Source organism: Megascapheus bottae, chromosome 14 (genome assembly GCF_031878675.1).
Source record: "Megascapheus bottae isolate mThoBot1 chromosome 14, mThoBot2.hap1, whole genome shotgun sequence".
Taxonomy (NCBI): domain Eukaryota; kingdom Metazoa; phylum Chordata; class Mammalia; order Rodentia; family Geomyidae; genus Megascapheus; species Megascapheus bottae.
In genome coordinates this window covers 693,043-708,047 of record NC_143522.1, presented here as the reverse complement: position 1 = coordinate 708,047, position 15,005 = coordinate 693,043, and the positions used below count along the sequence as shown (strand labels likewise).

General features: G+C 39.9%; 1 long non-coding RNA gene across 1 annotated transcript; it reads left to right on the top strand.

Moving 5' to 3' along the window:
• Positions 1-16: 16 nt before the first annotated feature.
• On the top strand, positions 17-14,270 carry LOC150054489 (uncharacterized). The gene is made up of 4 exons (XR_016537545.1): positions 17-201; positions 1,105-1,155; positions 5,708-5,794; positions 14,085-14,270. It is a non-coding gene; the product is annotated as an uncharacterized LOC150054489 (long non-coding RNA).
• Positions 14,271-15,005: the final 735 nt, after the last annotated feature.

Here is a 15,005-nt window from a genome sequence, read left to right as displayed (position 1 = left end):
CCCGGCGCCATTTTGTCCCGGCAGCAGTGGCCGCAACGCTATCGCCTTTTCTGTTTCTGGGGTGCACGGAGCGAAGTGTCTTCTTCCCCCACCCCCCCTCTTTTTTTCCGAGCGACTCCTTTGAGTGTGGTACCCATCCACTGTTCACCCCGGGATAGCACCTAGTGGAGGTCGGGGGGAAGCCGCAGAGCCGTCTGAAAGGTGAGCCGAAGGCTATGCTTATCCGAGCGACCGGAGGATGGCGCAGCTCCGGCCGCGGAGCCGGCACCGGAAATGAGGGAGCCGGAGGCGGCCATGGTGAAGTCTGTCCGGCCGGCGGCGGGGCGGGGTTGGGGGAGGGGGAAGAGGAGGAGGGGCGAGGCCTCTGGCCCCCGCCGGGGTGCCTGGTTCTCCGTGGCGGGGGCTGGGGGCGAGAGGCCGCGATTCCCCGGACTGCCCTCCCCGGGGCACTGTTCCGCCGGGAGGCGCGCGTCACCCCAGCCGCGCCCCCCCCAGCGGTCCGCGCGACGCCGGCTGCGGGGTCTCGCCAGCTCCGCGCGTGGGGCGCCGAGGCCCGGCGGGAGCGGGTCTCCCCGGCGGCTCGCGTGCCCCGGCTGGCCCTGAGCACGACTCACGGGGACGCGCGCTGGTCTCGTCTGCCGAATCGTAAATAGTGCCCTGGACCGTACGAGAGGACGGCTTACCTGAAGCTGGATCCACTGCCCACCCCTTGTCATTCATACCTGATTTTTCCCCCCTTCAAAATTATCCATTAAGAATGTCCAACGTGCCGGAGGCTAATGCCTTACGCCGGTAGTCCTAGCTACTCAGGAGGCGGAGATCTGTGAGGTTCACAGTTCAAAGCCAGCCCTGGCAGGAGAGTCCGTGAAACTTTTTTTTTTTAATTTCCAGTTAAACACCAAAAAAAAAGCCAAAAGTGGAACTGTGGCTCAAGTGGTAGAGGTCTAGTTTAAGGGACCAAAGCTCAGAGACAGCGAGCATCCAGGCCTTGAGTTCAAGCCCCAGACCGGCAAAAATAGAAATTTAAGAATGTCAAGCGTATTTAAATGTTTCTTCTGAGTGAGCTAGTCACGAGTATTTATTGTTTTGTTTATGTCTTGGCAGTTGTGTGAAGATAATTGATGTCATTGACACATGCTCCAACATAGTACAGAGGTGAGTCCTAATGTATACCAAAGAAAATCTTGATGAAATTTTCTGTGGACTGGTGAATAAATAGTAAAATGTTAGTTTGAAAGGTATTTTGTTTGATCAAGAGTTCAGATAACTGATGGGCCTCTTAATAATGTGTTTTGAAACCTTCCAATTTAAGACATCCTCGCAGATTGGTTTACTAATTCATGTGGTTCTCATTTCTGGGTTTTTAAAGCACTTAACAGTTTTATCATGAAACATTGAATGTCTTCATAATTTTTCCATCTTAAAAACTTATACAGAAAAGGTTTCATCAGTGAAACAGTTTAGGAGGAACATGGATATTTTGTTTTTAGATAGTTAAGATTTTTATTGTTACTATAAAGGTAATATGCAAAAGGTTTGCAGTAACTTGTCAGGTAAAGAATACATTTCTTGGTAAGAGTGCTTGCCTAGCATGCATGAAGCCCTGGTGATTCCTTGGTACCACATATACAGAAAAAGTCAGAAGTGGTGCTCTGGCTCAAGTGGTAGAGCACTAGCCTTGAGAAGAATATGGATTTTTTTTAAGGAAAGTATAGAACAATATAATACTGAGATTCCCCGGGATAATCATCCATAGTCTCATATTCATGTTAGAACTTTACATAGACAATACATGTCTGTAAATATTTGGAAATTGCTTTTAAAAAAAGAAAATATAAATCTGTATTCTATCAAACACTAATTAGAAATCATATAATGTTATGGAGTTTTTATGGTTTTGATTTTTAAAATATACTTGTAATCACTTTATCATTTTTGTTTATGGAAGACACTGGATTTTTTGTTGTTATTCACATTGGATTTTTGTTTGTTTCTTCTCAATCCTTGTCTTTGAATTCAGGACCTTAAGACTTGCCAAAAAAGCACTCTTAACTCTGAGCCCTGTATCCACCACTTAGGGAAAACAGTGAAAATATCAGAAGTAACTTTGTTTATAAAGCATCTGGCTTCATAGTTTCATATAGGATCTGTGTATCATAATTGTTGTTTGTAGTGCTAAGGATTAAACTCATGACCTTGTGCACACTTGCCAAGTGCCTAACTAACCATTAAGTTACAATGTTATGAAGTCCAGTCCAGTGTTATAAAGTCTCTTACTTTCTTTTCTGTTTATTTTTCTAATAGCAAAAACTGCCAGTAAATATCCTTGCACATGTTTTGCAAAATATTGTGGCTAAGGACTCATATCAGTGACTAAAAATTCTAGGCACTTAGATCTTTCACATCCCTGTCATTTCTAAATTTCTAGAAGTAGAACAAACATACACACTCAAAAAGAAACACTTGATGGGGCTGGGAGTTTGTCCTAGTGGTAGAGTGCTTGGCTAGCATGCAGAAAGACTGGGGTTCAATTCCTCAGTACCACATACATAGAAAAAAGCCAGAAGTGGTGCTGTGATAAGAGCTGTGAGGAAAAAGCCTAAGGCCGTGAGTTCAAGCCCCAGCACTGACAAAAAAAAGAAACACACTTGAGATCCCAGCTGAGCACTGATAGCTCATGCCTGCAATCCTTGCTACTCAAAAGAGGTTGAGATCTGAGGATTGATGTTCAAAGCCAGCCCAGGCAGGAAAGTCCAGGAAACTGCTTACCTCCAATTAGCCACCAGAAAACCAGAAGGGGCTCTGTGCTGAAAATGGTAGAGCAATAGGTTTGTGAACAAAAAAGTTAAGGCACAGCGTCCAATCCTAGCCAATTTAAAAAAAAAAAAAAGAATTGGCCCAGTATTCAGTAAAGGGTTCTGGCTTCAGCTTCTAGACAACCTGGGTTACATTAGGAGACCCTGTCACAAAAAAGAAAAACAGTTTGAATACATGGTACAGTTCTCCACTGAAAGCATTTCCCTTTAGTGCATTTGCATTTGTCATTTTTATTTTTACTTTTCCCCAATATTCTGGTTTTGTCTATAGTTTTTCATTTGAACTTTTATGGGGTATCTTTACTAAAATGAAATTATTATTTCTTTGTTTTTTGTTTCTTTTAAATTGCGCAGGCTGGCCTGGTACTTCTAGGTTTAAACAGCATTTTTGCATTGACCTTTTGAGTAACCAGGACTACAGATATTGCACCATCACATCTGACAGGATTGTCACAATCTAAATGACACAGTATATTACACGTTTTTTTCCTTTCACTTATGAACAAGTGGAGTATTTGTACAGTGAAACAATTTGCTGCACAGAAAATGACATTTAGGAGTTTACAGACTTTTCTGGCCTGTGCTTGCTCCAACCTACAATCCTGTCATAGCTCATCCTCCTGAGTAGCTAGGATTGCAGGCCTGACCTGCCTGCACCTGGCTGTCAGTAAATGTTTTTCTTCACTGTTAACAGTTTCCAACCTGATAGGTAGTAAGTTTTCTGTAAATATTTCTTGTGGATCTAGTGTACATTTGTATACAAAATATGTAAAATAATAATCTAGTGTATATTTTTAGTAGTACTTCGCTTCAGAAAATTAATGATGTTCCACAGAAAGTACCTTAACCTTTGGGCTGGGAGTTTGGCCTAACTGTAAAATGCTTGCTTAACATGCATAAAGCCCTGAGTTCAAGTCCTTGGTTATCACATACACAGAAAAAGCCAGAAGTGATGCTATGATTCAAGTGTTAGAGTGCCAGCCTTGAGAAAACCCAAGCCCTGAGTTCAAGCCCCTGGCCTGGCAAAAAAAAGAAAAGAAAAAGTATTTTAACCTTTAATATTCTAAAACAAAACAGTAATTGTTTTAAAAATTAATATTTGAAGAACCCAATAAGAGTTATTAATGCCAGAAGGCAATGGGTCGTGCCTATAATCCATCTTCTCAGAAGCTGAAATCTTGAGTAGCACAGCTCAAAGCCACTCCAAATGGGAAATACTGAGACTTATCTTCAGTTATTCACCAGAAACTTGAAAGTGAAGCTGTAACTCAAGTAGTAGAGCATTTTTCTTGATCAGAGGTTGAGGGACCACACCATCCTTGAGATCAAGCACTTGTACACTTATGTATACATGACTGTACACATAGACACATAGCATACACACACACACACTCAAAACTATATCAACACATCCCAAGATTTATTCTTCAAGCCTTTTGTAAGGATTTTATCTTAATGGAAGGTGATTATAGATGAATGTTAACTGGCTGGTTACTAGATTACCGTATACCTTTTTTTTTTTTTTTTTTTTTTTTTTGGTCAGTTGTGGGACTTGAGCTGTGGACCTGCGCATTGTCCCTGAGCTCTTCAGCTCAAAGCTACTCTACCACTTGAGCCATAGTGCCACTTATAGTTTCCTGGTGGTTAATTGGAGATAAAAGTCTCACAGATTTTCCTGCCTGGGCTGGCTTTGAGCCACAAACCTCAGATCTCAGCCTCCTAAGTAGCTAGTGTTGCTGGTGTGAACCACCTGCGCCTAGCCTTATACTTCATTTTTTAAAAAATATAGAATTGCACCTTTCCAACTTTTTTTAGTAAGACTAATAAAATTAATAATCCCTACAAAATCACCCTGCCAAATTTTAAAAATATTTCTGTAATACAAAACAGCTATGAAAGAGTAGTTGGGTTGAAATGAGAATGTATAACTACTGCCCTTTGTGTTATTATTTATTGAAATCCCCAAATTAAAACATTCTTAGGGATTTGTTTACCCATTCATGTGGTTTCCGTTTCTGAATTTTTATTGCTGATTTTATTTGCTGAGAGGCAAGTTTTAATTTATTTCCTTTGTTTTTTTCCAGAGATATCGGTCTTAATTTCTTTCCTAGCTTGTCATTGAACTAGATTCAAGGGATTCTTTCTTAACCTCCTCCAGAGTGGCTGAGACAACTTCCAGAGTATATTCCTGGTTTAGTTTTTTATGCCATTCCTGGGGCTTGAATTCAGGATCTGAGTGCTGTCTTTTGCTTCTTTTGCTCAAGGCCTCATTGCTATTTCAGCTCTTTTGTGGGGGCAGGGGGTAGATTTGGGGGAGTGCTTGAACTCAGAGCCTAGGTGATGTCTCTGAGCTCTTCAGCTCAAGGCTGCTGCTCTACCATTTGAGCTAGTTTCACTTCTAGCTTTCTGGTGGTTAGTTGGAAATAAGGGTCTCAAGGACTTCTGTTGTTCCTGGGCCAGCTTTGAACGTGATCCTCAGATCTCAGCCTCCTGAGTAGCTAGTATTACAGTCGTGAACCACTGGTGCCAGCTAATTCCAGCTTTTTCTGAGTAGTTTATTGGCAGTAAAGAGTCTCATAGACTTTCCTGCCTAGGCTAGCTTCGAACTGAGATCCTCAAATCAGCCTCCTGAGTAGCTAGGTTTATAGCCACACACTACAGTGCTTGTCTGTTCCAGGTTTTTTTATTCTGCATTTTTAAGTAGTACCTCATGTTCTGTTTTTTGTTTTTTTTTCCCCCACAGAACACAATGAGCATTTTCGTGTTATTTTTCACTGTAGAAACGTCGAAAAGCCTAACAATAAATAGGAACAAAATTATCTGTTTAATGATAGTTTATGTTTGGATTGTCTATGCTATAACATACTCAAAAGAGTTCTTTTGTCTTTCAGAATAAGATTCACTTTGTGGAAGAATTACTCAATGTTTACAGTAGTGAAAGCGTGGATCATCCATGTATACTAAAAATTCTGTTTCTGGTATGTGATTCATTTTACTTTTTTGTCCTGGCCTAGGCTTTAAAATTAGGGCCAGAATAGGCCGGCTTTGAATTGCCATCCTCAGATCTCACCCTTCTCAGTAGCTAAGGTGTAAGGTTTCTGTGGTACATAATTACACTTTATCCTTAAGTAATCAAGAGTCAACTTTGTATGTGGCTGTCTTTCTATTTTTTTTTTTTTTTTTGAAAAATGGTAGAGCTTATTCCAGTTATCTCTGGAAGTTTATGTTAAGAAATATAACTCGGGACCAGGAGTTTGACCTAGTGGTGGAGTGCTTGCCTAGCATGCACGAAGACCAGGGTTCGATTCTTCAGTACCACATACATAGAAAAAAGCCGAAAGTGGTGCTGTGGCTCAAGTGGCAGAGCTCTAGGCTTGAAGAAAAAGCCCAAGGACAGAGCTCAGGCCCTGAGCTCAAGCCCCAGGAATGGCAATAAATAAATTTAAAAAAAAAAGAAATATAATTCATTGTTACATTGAATAAATAGCTGTTTCTTAAAGGTCTAGTTATTTGGGGGAAGTTACATAATTTACTAATAATGAATCTATACTTAACAAATATCTTCATGTTCTTTGGCTTTGATAGATAACTCCTCAGATATCTCCTCTTGATTATATGATTACATGGAATCATAACTTATGGTTTTAGTCACATGTAGTTCAAACTAGAATGACAGCATATTTTAGGGTTTGTGTTCAGGCAGATATGGATTTCTAATGAAGATTTATGCTCAAGGAACTGTCAGTAAAAGAGGATAAACAAACGTGGAAAGTTAATCTGAACAATTCAAAACATTTAATAACAATTTAATAATGAACTCGTATACAATCCTATCTAGAGATTTTTAAGAAACATTGCTTTAAGGAAGCAAGGTAGAGATTGAGAATGTGTCTCAGTGGTAGAGTGCTTGCCTAGCATACCTGAAGACCTGGGTTTGATTCCTCAGTACCACATAAACAGAAAAGGCCAGAAGTGGCATTGTGGCTCAAGTGGTAGAGCATGAGCTTTGAACACAGGGAGGCTCAGGGACAGTGTCTAGGCCATTAAGCACTTTCTAGCCTTATTTTGTGTTTTTTCCCTTGAAAGAAATACACCATGTGCTCAGATAGATGTCATTGTTTCCCTAAACAGGTCTTGTTTTCCCAGTTCTTTCTGCTGTCTAAATGTTGCCCAAACTCTACATGTTAGAAGTTCCCTTTCAAGTCTTGGTAGCTGGGGCCAGGAGTTTGGCCTAGTGGTAGAGTGCTTGCCTAGTGTGCACAAGGACTCAGATTCAATTCCTCAGTATCACATACATAGAAAAAGCTGGAAGTGGTGCTGTGGCTCAAGTAGTAGGGCTCTAGCCTACTGCCAACGACAGTGCTCAGGCCCTGAGCTCATGCTCGGGACTGACAAAAAAAAAAAACCCCACAAGTCTCAATAGCTCTGTTAGTATAGTACAGGTAATCTACTCACATTCCCTACTACTTCCTGTACTGCATTTTAGCTTTTTATTTACGTATATGTCCTTTGTTATAAAGTCCTTCTAGACAAAACTGTATTCATTTTTGTAGGTTTAGAACCCATCATAGGTCTTAGCATTTAGAAAGTACTTTTTTATGGAATGAAATTTCGTAAAACGTGTGGCAAGTTAAAAGATGGCATTTAATGGGCAAATGCATGCCAAAAAAATATGGTTTGTTGGTACACTCAAGAACACCATGAACAATCACTTAAGACACTTGAGGCTTTAGAAACTGGGTCACCCTGTGTAGCTTGTAAGATGGAACACTCTGGAGACTGTTCACAGCTTAGGAATTTTCTTTGTTTTGGTTTTTGGGGCTTTTTGTTTTTTGTTTTTTGTTTTTTTTTGCCAGTCCTGGGATTTGAGCTCAGGGCCTAAGCACTGTCCTTAGGCTTTTTCAAGGCTAGAGCTCTACCACTTGAGCCACAGCACCACTTTTGTGGCTTTTTCTATGTATATGGTACCAAGGAATGGAACTTGGGTCTTCATATGTGCTCAGCAAGCACTCTACCACTAGGCCATGCTCCTGGCCTTTTTTTTTTTTAAGCTTATATATTGTTGGGTATCAGTGGCTCACGCCAATAATCCTAGCTATTCAGGAGGCTGAGATCTGAAGATCATGGTTTAAAGCCAGTCCAAGCAGGATTAGCTATAATACTCTTACCTCCAGTGAACTTTCCCCCAAAAGGCCAGAAGTGGAGCTTTTGGCTCAAGTGGAAGAATGCTAGCATTGAGCAAAAATATCCTCAGGGGTAGTCAAGGCCCTAAGTTCAAGCCCCGGGATCAGAACCAACACACACACATACACACACACACACACACACGATTGTATGTCTAATCACCCAGGGAAACTTTTTTTCATGATACCTGACTTTTCACAGATCTTTGTGATTTGTTACTGTTAAGTACAAATTTGAGAATTTGGCAAGGGCTGGTTTGTTGTCAGTACCAGAATGTATAACTTAGTATGTTATAAAATTCAGAATGTCTTTGTTTCTTCACATACTTATGTCTGTTTCTGTAAAGCTGTTTTTTAATACTCCTACAAATCAAAAATATCAAACATTGGGGATAGGAATGTGGCCTAAATGGTAGGTAGAATACTTTCCTAGCATTCATGAAACTCTGGGTTCAATTCACAGACGTGGAATAGGCTCAAGTGGCAAGTGGTAGAGTGCTAGCCTTGAGCAAAAATGTTCAAGGACAGTGCCCAGTTCAAGCTCCAAGACTGGCAATATATATCACACTGACTAAATAATTTTAGCACTTAATGTTTGCGTAGCATGCATGAAGACCCGGGTTCGATTCCTCAGTACCACATACATAGAAAAAAGCTGGAAGTGTTGCTGAGGCACAAGTGGTAGAGCTCTAGCCTTGAGAAAGTCCAAGGACAGTGCTCAGGCCCTGAGCTCAAGCCCAGGACTGGAAAAAAAATAATAATTTTAGCACTTAAAGTACTTGCTGATGTTGTTAGTATATAGCGCCAATTCTTGGAACTATTTAATCAAATTTTTGCCTTTTTTTCCTCTTTGTTTTTAAGGGGGCTGTGTTGAACCTAGTACAAGTAGGCTAGAAGAGCTGTTCCCTAATCCCGGTATATTAAGTGTTCTAATAGTCCTTGTTAAGTAGAGAAATACATATTTCAAATAATAGCTAATCAGGATCACACATGTATTTTCATTATAGTGAGGTTCCTACTTATGTAAACTAGTATACTTTAATATATTCTCTTTAAAAATCTGATATAATACACAAAACCAGTTCCCTGGCTTTATTTACATGCATGACATCTTACTGTTTTAAAGGAGGCAAGGGTTAACTGATTAGATAATAGTGTTTTACACTTACCTAGTGTTTTAGTGTTACTTGGTATTTTGATATACTGTAATACCTCTGAATGTGGTAGGATAAAAATTTTGTTACATAATCCAGCACCATACGTGTAATCCTAGCTCCTCAGGAGGATGAGATCTGAGGATCACAGTACAAGGGGAGCATGTGCAGGAAAATGTGTGTCCAAAAAGCTGTAAATGGAGCTGTGGCTCAAGTGGTAGAGTATGAGTCTTGGGCTAAAAATCTTACGGTTATCACCTAGACCCTGAGTTTAAGACCCAAGACGCACACACATAAAAATTTTGAAAATTAGCATACGAATTAAGTGGTGCCTAAGGTTTTTGCCATACCACCTGAAAGGAAACCTTGGGACCAGCCCTAGTGACTCATGCCTGTAATCCTAACTATTCAGGTCTGAGGTCTGAGGACCCTGGCAGAAAAAGTCTGTGAAACTCTAATCTCCAATTAATGAGCTCAAAAAGCCAGAAGTGGAGGTATGGCTAATGGTGAGCAGAAAAAGCCAAGAAAGGGTGCTGTGAGTTCAAGCTCCCATATTGATATCAAAGAAAAATCATGAGCTGGTCCTCTTCCCTCCCTACCCCCCTTCGGTCATGGGGCTTAAACTGGGCCTTGAAGCTGTCCCAGAGCTCTTCAGCTCAAGGCTACCGCCCTACCCCTTGAGCTTCAGGGCTACTTCCTGTTTTCTAGTGAATTGGAGATAATTGTCTCAGGTTCTTTAGGGCCTGAGCTGGCTTTGAACCGTGATCCTCAGATCTCAGCCTCCTGAATAGCTAGGATTACAGGCATGGGCCATGCTTGATCCCCTTTTTTTTCATTGTTGGTTAGCTTAGGGTAGTTTTGACATGTTAGTGAGCTGACAATTCTTAGCCCAGTTAAGGTTCTATAATTTACAGTTATTTCAAATATAGTAATGAAAAAAGAATCCCCTTAATTGGTTTCCTCAAACCAAACTAGAATTTATCACAAAAACAGAAAAATCTTTTTTAAAAAATGTATTATCTTTAAGTTGTTGTACAAAGGGCTTTCAAGTTTAAAATCATAAAAAAGTTTCTGTAATTTTGTTGGATTAGGTCTTGTGATGAGGCAGGAAAATGGGTTTTTATTTAAAGGAGCATAATAAACTGAAAAGCTACTCTTATATCACCTTATACTGCTCACATTGAGTAGGCTGTAGTGAGTCAAACTTGTTTTCCTCTCAGTTTTAAAGTTCTGCATTTTATTACATAATTATGAAGAACTAGTCTGTTCCCAGCAAATAGTTTAACTACAAAACTTGCTTCTCTATTCTGCTGTGCACTTCCTGTTTTGTCAGATTTCCATTTAGGGGATTTAAAAAATAGATTTTAGAGTAGGCTAGTTTGAGTTTCATTTCTAAAGCTTCTCCTGAAATTTCATTTGGAAGCCATCCAAATATCTAGAGGGGGAGGAAAATGGTATGTAATACCACATAATACTGCTTTTCAAAAGGCTTATTTGGCTTTGTATCATGAGAGAGAAGCTTATCAAGAAGGAAGAGAAACTTTGCTGTCAGAAATTTTTAGTGTATGATTTGCCATCATAGTGGCTTGGTTTTCTATGTCAAATGTGTTTGTTTGTGAATAAATTATTTCATTGCCTGTAAAGGAAAGATCTTTGTTCCCATGGACTTCCCTTCCAGAAATAAGATCTGTGCTCAGCCACATTTGTTCTACTTACAGTAGAGAAGGGTCAGAGGTCATGGAAGAATAGAAATGGGCTATGTGGTGAACACAGGTTGTCTTTCAAGTGAAAGCTGCCGTAAAATTCATTTTGAAGATGCTTTGCAACTAAAACAGTGTGTACATAGAGAGCAGTTATAAAGGAATTACCTGTCACTTAACCCTATGAGGTAAAAATCCTAAGTAGGTCTTAATAGATTGTCAGAATGGTGTACTTTCATTGTAACTCTGAATCCTGATAATTGTACTATGAAGGGAACCTTGTGATACTGTTCTTTTATAGCAGTGGAGCCAAATTCTTCTGTAAGATTTTCTCTGACCAGATTTTCCTGGCCTGTTCTGTCAGAGCTATCTTACTCCTTGACTTATTAGTAGGATAGGAAAAATGCTTGTTAATTCCTATTACTGAACAGTTTAAAATTTTTCCTTACTGATGCCCAAGCTGTCTACCCACCTGCACATTGGAATGTTCTCCTAATACCTCTTGGGATAGGGAATGGTTTGTAAATAAATTTTCTGTCCTGTTTCCCCATTTTCCAGCTTACGGTGTACTCTTACTTCTGAAATCTATTTTTTATACCTTTATTTGAATAATCTGATTTTTCAGCTAGGGCATAATGGCACCTGTCTAGATCCAAGAACTTGGGAATCTAAAGCAGGAGAATCTCAAAGTCATAGCCGGTCTGGAATGCAAAGTAGAGACATATCTCAAAAGCAAGCTGCGTACTGTTGGCTCATGCCTTTAATCTTAGTTATACTGGGAGACTAAGATCTAAATGAAGATCACAGTTAAAACGAGCCGGCCAGGGAAGTCCTGTGAGACTCTTATCTCCAATTAACCACCAAAAAGTTAGTAATGTAACTGGACCTCAAAAAAAAAAATCTTGGGCTGGGAGTTTGGTCTAGTGGTAGAGTGTTTGCATAGCATGCACAAAGACCCGGGTTCAATTCTTCAGTACCACATACATAGAAAAAGCCGGAAGTGGTGCTGTGGCTCAAGTGGTAGAGTTCCAGCCTCGAGAAAGCCCAAAGACAGTGTTCAGGCCCTGAGTTCAAGCCCAGGACTGGCAAAAAAAAAAATCTCAGGTACAGGCCCAGGCCATGAGTTCAATCCCCAGGACTTGTACAAACCAAATCAGCAGGCCACCAACACCCAGTGTGTATTTTGCTTTCTAATTTTAACTTTCTTGGTGATGTATGATACATTGTAGGTTTTGAATGTCTTAGGTTTTTACTGCTATCTACACCGGACACAAACCAGTCACATATGTAAAGGTGATGTGTCTGTTACTTTTGTACTTAGAATTCTCCTTAGTCATTGCCTGCCTTAAGAACTCTTTCATATTACATTGCTGGTACTGTTTATTTGTACTGTTGGGGCCCCCCTCCCCAGGGAGGAAAAAAAACACAGTTCAGCAGAATGCTGTAGCTCAGGAGGCTGAGATGTGAGAATCACAGTTCAAAGGCATCGCAGGCAGGAAAGTCCATGACACTTATCTCCAATTAGCCACCAGAAAATAAATGGTGCTGTGACTTAAAGTGGTAGAGCACAAGCCTTGGCCAAAACTTGCTCAGTGACAGCGCCCAAGCCCTGAGGTTCAAGCCCCATGATCAACAAAAAATAAATAAAATAAAAATTGGGCTGTTTCATAATGTTAGACTTTAAAAGTTCTGTAATACTCTGAACACAAATCCTTTTGTCAGAAGATTTCTAAGAATTTTTTTTAGTCTGTTCACGTAGCATGATCATCTCCAGTTCTGCCGAATTTAGAAACATGCATTTGTTTTCCTTATGGCTGAATGATACTTATTGTGTATACCACCACTCCACACCCCCCCCCCAAAAAAGTCACTCTCCTTTCTCCATTGACTTGTTCCTAACCTTTGTCAAATCATTGATTCCATTCTCTTCCATTAATAATGTGTCACACCAATGGGGCATCTGTGCTGTACAGTGGTTAAATTCCCTAAGTCATGTGATGTGTACCATTCTCCTTGGACATTGCTACTTTTCTTGAATTGTTACAGTTATACTGGGTTAAGAGGGGAAGCCCTAACTTTTACCATGAAAAACTCCTATTTTGGGAGCATGGCCTAGTAGTACAATAATACTCACCTAGCATGCACAAAGTCATGGGTTTAATTCCTTGGTACCACATACACAAAGAAGTGGCACTGTGGCTCAAGTGATAGTGCACAAGTCCTGACAAAGCTCAAGGACAGTGCCCAGTCCCTGAGTTCAAACCCCAGGATAGGAGGGGATCCTATTATTGTATTTCCATTAAAGAATTGCCACCTCAATTTTTGTATAGTTTTGAGTCTGAACAACTAATCACTATACCTTTTGGAACATTTTTAGTATACCTTGTGCATAGTATGAATCATTTCTGTAAGATGTTAGTAGTTTCCTTGTTCACCATTATGCGATATAAGTTTTTAGTTTTTGGGGTCTTTTTTTTGTTTTTGTCCGTTGTGGGACTTGAACTGTGGGCCTGAGCCCTGTCCCTGAGCTGAAGCAGCTCAAGGCTATACCCACCTACCCCTTGGCCTGGGCCCCTGAGCTCTTCCATGGCTACCACCCTACCCTTTGAGCCTCAGCACCACTTCCAAGTCTCACTGGAGTTTCTAGTACCGGAGCTGGCTTTGAACCAAGATCCGTAGATCTCAGCCTCCTGAGTAGCTAGGATTACGGACGCAAGTCACCCTCACCCAGCTAAATTTTTTAGTATTTTTGTGGTTTGGTTTTTGTTTTGTGCAGTGTCTGGAAGTTTCTAGGCACACCACAGATAAGTAGGCCCTCAGCAAATTGAGAATAGCCTTAGTCAAGATTGTCCTGCTACAGCTTCCCAAGTATTGGGATTACAGGTTTCTACTAGACCTGCGCTGGTTGTTTTTAAGCTCCTAGTCTGAAAGGTTTTTAAACTTTTGTTGCAGTACAGCCATAAAAAGATACGTGTCAGTGGAAGAAGAAAAGTATTACTTGGTATGGTTATAAGCAGCTATAAGGTTGTGTGTGTGTGTGTGTATTATGTGTATCTATTTGACTATTAAATAGGAAAATGTGAGGGGAATTTTTAGTATTTTAGAGGGTTTTGACAGGCTGGTAAGACTTCTTGGGACATGAAATTATGTTAATTTGCTATTTATGAAAGGATTGTATCACCAACTAAATATTAATGAGCTACAACTTGATTTTTTATTTTCTTATTTTAGGTCTCCGTGAATAACAGAAATAAAACAAATGGATAGTTATCAGATAAGTGCTTTTTTATGTAAACACACTTGATAATATGGAATCAAAAGTTTATTTAAAATATTTTTTAAGATACTAGTTCAAGACAATTGCCAGTAACAAGGTACTTGATCATAAAATAAATTGTATTCATGTTACAGTAAAAATGTACTTGGCTGTTTTTTTTTCTTGTGACTGGTTCTTTCTTAATGTTGGTCGCTCCTGTGTATAGTGTCATCGTTTTTTGTTTTGCTGGTTCTGGTACATGAATTCAGGACCTAGGCACTATCTTTAAGCTTCTTTAGCTCAGAGTTCTCATTCTGTCACTTGATCACAGCACTATTTTGGCTTTTGGTGCCCAGGCTGAACCTTGATCATCATCTTTAAAGAGGGTTATTAACTATATAGGTAGAATTTTAAAACAGCAGCACAGTAGAAGATTGTTGTGCCAGTCATACTTTGGAAGTTTAAGTACAGGACTAGTTACCCTTGGACTTCTGTCAATCTTTAAAAAAAAAATGCATTGTAAAATGTAGAACCTTTTAAGCCAAAGATAACAGAATACTGGTTTTGAAAGTTGTTTGTATGGGTATTGGCTATGCAAGTTTAATTTGTCATTTACAGAGATGTTCAAAGTCCAACACCCTGCAACTGTACATTACCTTTCTTAGGAAATGAAAGCATAGGAATGAGTAGGCTTCATGTTGTTAGTTCTTATTGAGAGTACTAGGGTTTTGGTGTGTGTTCTTCCAGCCCACAAAACTGAACATTTTGTTGCATACCAGTGGCTCGTGCCTTGTAAACAAACCTTACTCAGGTTGAGATCTGAGAATCAACTTGTACCCATCCCAGACAGGAAAGTCTCTGAGTCTTTAACTCTTAGCTGTGTTTCAAGTGATAAA